Raw genomic sequence first — 6231 nt, forward strand, 5'->3', positions numbered from 1 at the left:
GAAAATCCCCCTTCCTCCCCCGTCCTCCAGTTCAAAGCAAGGAATGCAGCCGGCATGGAGCTTAGTCTGGCTTTTGAAGGGGCACTCAGGTGCGGGGGCGGAATCGCTCAGCATGCAGCTTGGCTCTCCGTAGTTTTGCAGGGAAGGGGGATCTTGTCTGCTACCGACATCCCACTTACCTGCCTCTGTGGTGTCTGTCTGGACAGCTGCGCTCTGGGAATCAGAGCTAGGACAATGACACTGAGCTCCTGTATTCCTGCAGTCACATCGAGTCCCAAGGTGCAGAGTGGGGTGAACAGGAATAAGAGGAACTGGGCTTTGTTCCTAGGTAGATCACTTACCTGGGCAACGAGGGGCTCCTTTCCTCAAGCTGGAGGGGTGGAATTTTTTTTGGGGGGGGGAGGGCAGAAGAACAAGCCATCTTTCACCTATCTTCTCCAGCTCTGCCTGCTTTCACCAAGCCTCATCTCGACAGTCACTGGCCCCATCTTAAAAAATGCCAGCATGCAGTCTGTAACTAGTGGAAGGAATTTACAGCCCTTAAAGGTGGGCATACCTAAGCATGCCTGTTATGAGAGATGGGCACTGTTTGGAGCCAGATTCAGACATGGCCAGCGCTGAGAGGTGCTTTGGACACAGGGTTTCAGGTTGGGCCCTTCCCTACCTTTAACCTTGCAAGAAAATCAATCCTGTAAATAGAGTTCTCTTCTGGACGCTGCATTTCCCACAGCAGCTGGGGAGAAGAGTCCTCCCTCTCGCAGCAGAGGAGGAGAAGTGGGCTTAGATTTCTGTGCGCATCTGGGAGACTCTGGCCTTGCAGCTGGAAGTCTGGCCTATGCGGTGCCAACGTCACCCTTGGCCTCAGAAAATCAGAGCCAGGCAAAGCCATCTACAAGGAGGAGCTGGGATTCTGGGTGCTAGTTCAGTGGTGACTGTGGGCCAGGACACATCTGGGACAATCTTTCCTCCTGCAGCCACTAAACTGGCTCTCCCTGAAATAACCAAACTTTGATCAAACGCAGATGCCAGCCTTTGGCTAGATCTGGGCTGGCTTTCATCACCCCCCCTGCCACCCGCTGCTCCCCACGCTGCTACCAGACCAGCTGCCTGGATGGCCTGGCCTGAGCCTGAGCCAAGCACCGGGACCTGCAGTTTTCACAGCTCTGAGGGACTGCTCATCCCAGCATGGCAGCTGTTGGGGAGGGACTAGGTAAGGGCTCTTCAGCCAAGGTCTTTGGAGCAATGTCCAGCTGTCCTCTAGGGCCCAGTGTTAGCAGCTGCTATTCATCCTTCACTCCTAGTGACTGGGGGTTGGGGGCAGAGAGGGCCAGATGTCGAGGGGAGGGGGGCAAGGCCTTCAGGGGAGGGGAGGCTGCAACAGGGAACCGCAGGCAGCGACAAGACTCTGGGGGCTGCATTCTGAGTGCACCACTGACATGTCACTCCGCTCCTAAGGGGCTAATATAGTTCAGCTGGGTGTGCATCCGCCTTCCTTTCCTATCCTTGGGCCCAGCCCTGTCTTTTAGCATTGAAGTCAATGGGACTTTTGCAACGGACTTAAATGGGAAGAGGATCCGGACTGTAAACTGCCGTGAAGCACTGCTGTGCACTTTTACGCAGCTGCCATGGCCCAGCCCAACGGGGGCTGCATTTCAGTCACTGGGACAGCAATCCCTGTGCGTCATTTGTAAGTCATTTCATCAAGCATCCTGGGGTCCTTGGATGAACAGCCCTGCCTCACGGCCAGTCGCTATCATTACTGCCATCTTGGCCAACAGTACCTGACAGTGGGGACCCTCCCCCGCCCCCAGTTACCAGCACCCTGCATGATATTTCAATGCACATGCTTTACCTCACATCCATGGAGCAAGATGCTTCCTCCGCGAGCTACTTATTAAAATGGGCTTTTCTGCCCTAGCTGAGAACCGGAGACTGTCAGGCACTAACAGGATTCTGCTTACGCTCTCCTCCCTTCCTCTGCCAGGCATTCGCCAGAGAGGCAGACTGCGCTATAGTAGGTTCGGCTTTTATCCCCCATTTAGTTTTAGCTACAGCTGGAGGGATCCTCCAATTCCATTTCTTCATCATCCGCATCTAGTATCCCTGGCAGGATCATCCCTAACTTTTCTCCTTCCACCACATTATATACACCCTTTGCTGCCCCATGCTGCATGGTCTGGGGGGGGGAGGGTAAAATTCTCTCTCACTGGTGATTTTGTTTCTCCTCTCTTTTTCCCCCTGACTGATGCTGCAAGTCCAAGTTTATCCTTTGAGGATCCTGCTGATGGGATTAGAGGCAGGTTCTAACCCTGAGGCTCTGTGTGCATTTAAATAGACAGGGGGAAAAGTCAGGTTTAAACATTTCCAGCAAAGAGAGGCAGCGGCATGTGTCTTTGAAGCGAGGGGACTCCATGGCTCCATCCGAGTTACCTGGAAGGAGGGTGATCTGCAGTTCAAACAAACAATAACAGTAGCAACCGTAACCAGGTGCTTGAGATGGTGGAAGAGGCATCCCGGAGATGTGCACAAATAAAGAACATGATGATCAATCAGAAGGGAAACAGAATTAATGGCTTAAAAGCCAAATGGTGAGGGAGTGTGGAGAGGGGCATTGTAGGTTAATAAGATCGGAGAGAACAGAGAGAGAGAGAACAAGAGAGTGGGGAACCCACCTTGACCCTTTCCCTGGTTGCTACAGCTCTAGAATTTCTGGGGAATTCTGGCTCCCCCCGTGGGTGCCATCACGTCTCACTTGGTACCTCATCCTTTCCTGGGTGCCCTCCAGCAGCAAGGTGCAGCAAAACGCACACCTGCTTCAGCGTCCCCTTTCTTCTGGGGTCCCCAGTAACCCCAAACAAGCTTTCCAAATATCAATAGCCCATTGAGGGGCTAATTTATTACAACAGTCCCACAACCACAGAATTCCCCAGCACAATCCAAACGCTACAGTCTTTCAAGTGCCAACAATCCCGCAACACTGAATACAGCCCCAGCATCTCCCACCATGCGCCAGTTCTCAGGTACAGCCCCAGAATCTCCCACCATGCCTCACCCCAGCCCTTCTAGACGGGGCGCTTCTCTGCCCTGTTTCCCTCAGGCATGCTCCAGTTCTTGCACCCAGCATTCGCCTTCAGGGTTCTGTGTTTTTCCTGTAGTAGTGGCACCATACACACAGGTGCCTAAACCAGTGTAGGGAGCAGCTTTCAGCACAGGTCCAGCTATGGGCCCGGGCGAGCAATGCACCCCCACAGGGCATCTCTTCATATGTGCAGAATGGGTCACTCCGGGGATTGGGAATAGGGTAGAGAACTTTCAATCCAGGTTGCCACTTCCAGTCTAGCCCCGCGCAATAGTATTAGAAAGTCAGTGGCCTTGTGAAACGAGTTGCATGATCTCAGCCCAGTTCCACCACTGTAACGGTCACTTCAGCACCGCCCCCTTGTTGGCCATTTCATCAGATTAGGATCAAATAGGCCATGGAAGCTGCAAGTTCCCTCTCACTCACATAGCTGGTCTCGCCAAGGCAGCCTGATGGAAGCTTATGGGACAGTTGCCCATCTTGGTCAAAACACTAGGGACTGAAACAAGGATTGCCAGCGTTCAAAGCATGAACAGCTTGAACTAAAGAGGGAAGGCTTCCAACTGGAGCTGTAATGGACTCACATCCCTGGTGTGAGAGACACTCACCAGTGTGTTACACCTGCACAGAGCAGGCCACTGCAGTGATCTCCAGCAATGTCATTCTAGCATCTTTCACCAGGGCTAAATGCACATACAAAGAAATTAAAACAAAAACCCTTTAGATCTTAATACAACACACAGGCCCTTTAAGATCTGGGGCCCCAACTGAACAGAAAATGGCACGGGAAATGTAAATAATGGCTGGAGCGTCTCTTTTTTCATGTGGGCTTCTTCTCTAAACCTGAATTTTACAAATGTCAGGGAACAGCTAAGCGTGAGGCCCAGGAATAACTAAATCGTTATTAGAATTCCCTGGGATAACAACAATCATATTCTAAGCTCAGCAATAGTGTGCTATGGCTAATCCTTACGAAGGCAGAGGGAATTGCGCACAGCGCTGAAAGGAGGAGGTATTTAATTAATATGGTCATAAAACAAAACTCTAATGGCGCCAGGCTAAACCACACCAAGGTGGGACAAGGAGGATGGCACAAAAGGGAGAGAGAGTCAAGAGTGACAGGAGGAAATTAAGCCAAAGGAAACATAGGCTTGATTATCAGGAGAAATTTATAGTGGGATCAGGAAGAAGAATCTATATCTTAGATATTAACATGCCCACCAGTCCGTCCCCCCCATTACCACAGTATTTGAACCACTCAGCATCTTGAATGTATTTATCCTCACCGTGCCCATGTGCTGTTACCCCATTTTATAGATGAGTAACTGAGGCACAGAGCAACTAAGTGATTTGCCAAGGCTCACACAGGAAGACTGCTGTGGAGCTGGAAATTTAACCCTGCCCCTTGTACTAGGAATAACGATGGGGATGCGTCAAGGGCTATGTCTATGCTGACGGTGTCAGATCGACCTATCTGGATCGATTGAGTGGTCAGAGAAGACCCGCTCAATCGATCCAGAAGTCGACGCGGTAAAACCACCTCCTCAAGTGGCGCAGTGCAGTGAAGACGCTGCGCAGAAGGGAAGCACAGCAGTCGACAGGAGTTACGCAGGCTACTCTGTGCACCTTGCGTAACTCCCGTCAACTGCCGCCAAATCGCCAGGTAAGTGCAGACCAGGCCTAGGTTGCTCCGCCCGAGGTGACCGGTCCCTAAAGAATCAGAGGACAGAATTACCAGTGTGATGACGATTCCACCGTGGTTAAACCGTTACCTAGGGTGCTTTTACACTTGAAAAAAACCTGGCTGTGTAATTTACCTGTGGTGCAGCTCTAAAAGCGGTAGCGATGGTGGGAGCTGTACGGTAATCAGGGTGCGCTCCCCTCCCTATTGCTCAGGTTTCAGAGTGTCCAAATCCTGTGCAGGGAATCTTCCAAGCAAGCTGGGACTGGAGTTCTAATGTAACCTAAACAAACAGAACAATAAAACCAAGAAACTAATTTTGGGGGAAGAGGGAGCAATTTTTTTCTTCTTCCCTTTTTCCTATCTTGTCTAGAACTGAAAAATGTATAGGGCACAAACCCCACCCCTTCCCTGTTTGCAGTTTGCATTTAAAAGGCTAAGGATGGAGGGGAGGAGACACATGCACATTGAGGACTTGGAACCCAAGATGGCTTAAGGCCATCAGGAAAACACTGGTGACCGTTGGATTAGGTAAATCACAAACAGAGCTTCCCATCATAGCTCATTCTCAAACCCCTGGTTTATCTTGGCTGGTGGATGCATCCTATAGTTCCACATTCAGGGCAACTCTCTAGGTTCCTCGGGGCAAAAACATTCACTGTGAAGAAATCTAGTCTTAAGACAGTTCTTACTCACCAGCTTTTCAGACCCACACCACAGTGATGCTTCAACCATGGGCGAGAGGCTAACCCAAAGTCCATTAAAGCCACTGGAAGCCTTGCCATTAACTTCAGGGGGCTTTGGCTTAGGCCCGGAAGAGGAGGAAAGGTAGGAAGAGGGTCTTCATGCTTCTAAGATCATGTCCAGGGGGCTCAGGAAAATGGGGTATGTGACAATAGAGCTGGGGTCGACTGAGTCAAACAGACTCGTTTCTTGTGGATTTGGATAAAATCAGAAATGCCCTTTCTTGGGGGTTGGGATAATCAGTAGCTTAATGACCTAAGTCCATTATCACCAGCCTTCTAGTGTTAGCTCACAAGGGAGGCCCAAGCAGCATCACACCACCAGAAAACCTTCCTAGTGACTTGGCCAGCAGATTAGCCTGGCTCCCCCAGAACAGCTCCCAGACAAAGCCGCCACTCTTACCCATTTGCCCCTTGCTTGCCAGCCATACTCCCTTTATAAGCCCCCTTAATGGGCTTGTTAGCATAACCTGAGGCTACCTCATTTGCTAACAAGGCTCATCTGGCTCTTCTGTGACCCAGACAGTCTGGAGAGGGATTTGCCAAAGCTGTCCTCAGAATTGTTGGGATACGAACCTGCTTTGCCCAAGCCTGGAACCTGGGAAGCTACTGGGGGGGCTGTGCACATCCCAGCACCCTGTATCACTGAAGCTTATTGCTGCAGCCTAGAGTGAAGAAGGTGTCCCACCCAGGAGGATTTGCCTGCCAGGACTGGTAGGATTGCTACC

General features: G+C 51.0%; 1 long non-coding RNA gene across 1 annotated transcript; it reads right to left on the bottom strand.

The window, feature by feature from the left end:
- Window positions 1-3629: 3629 nt before the first annotated feature.
- LOC137148693 (uncharacterized) lies at window positions 3630-5892 on the bottom strand. The gene is made up of 3 exons (XR_010918553.1): window positions 5457-5892; window positions 4897-5043; window positions 3630-3762 (listed from the first exon to the last, which is right to left on the bottom strand). It is a non-coding gene; the product is annotated as an uncharacterized lncRNA (long non-coding RNA).
- Window positions 5893-6231: the final 339 nt, after the last annotated feature.

Source organism: Emydura macquarii, unplaced genomic scaffold (assembly GCF_026122565.2).
Source record: "Emydura macquarii macquarii isolate MOO-44397 ecotype Brisbane River unplaced genomic scaffold, CSIRO-AGI_Emac_v2 contig_691, whole genome shotgun sequence".
NCBI lineage: Eukaryota > Metazoa > Chordata > Testudines > Chelidae > Emydura > Emydura macquarii.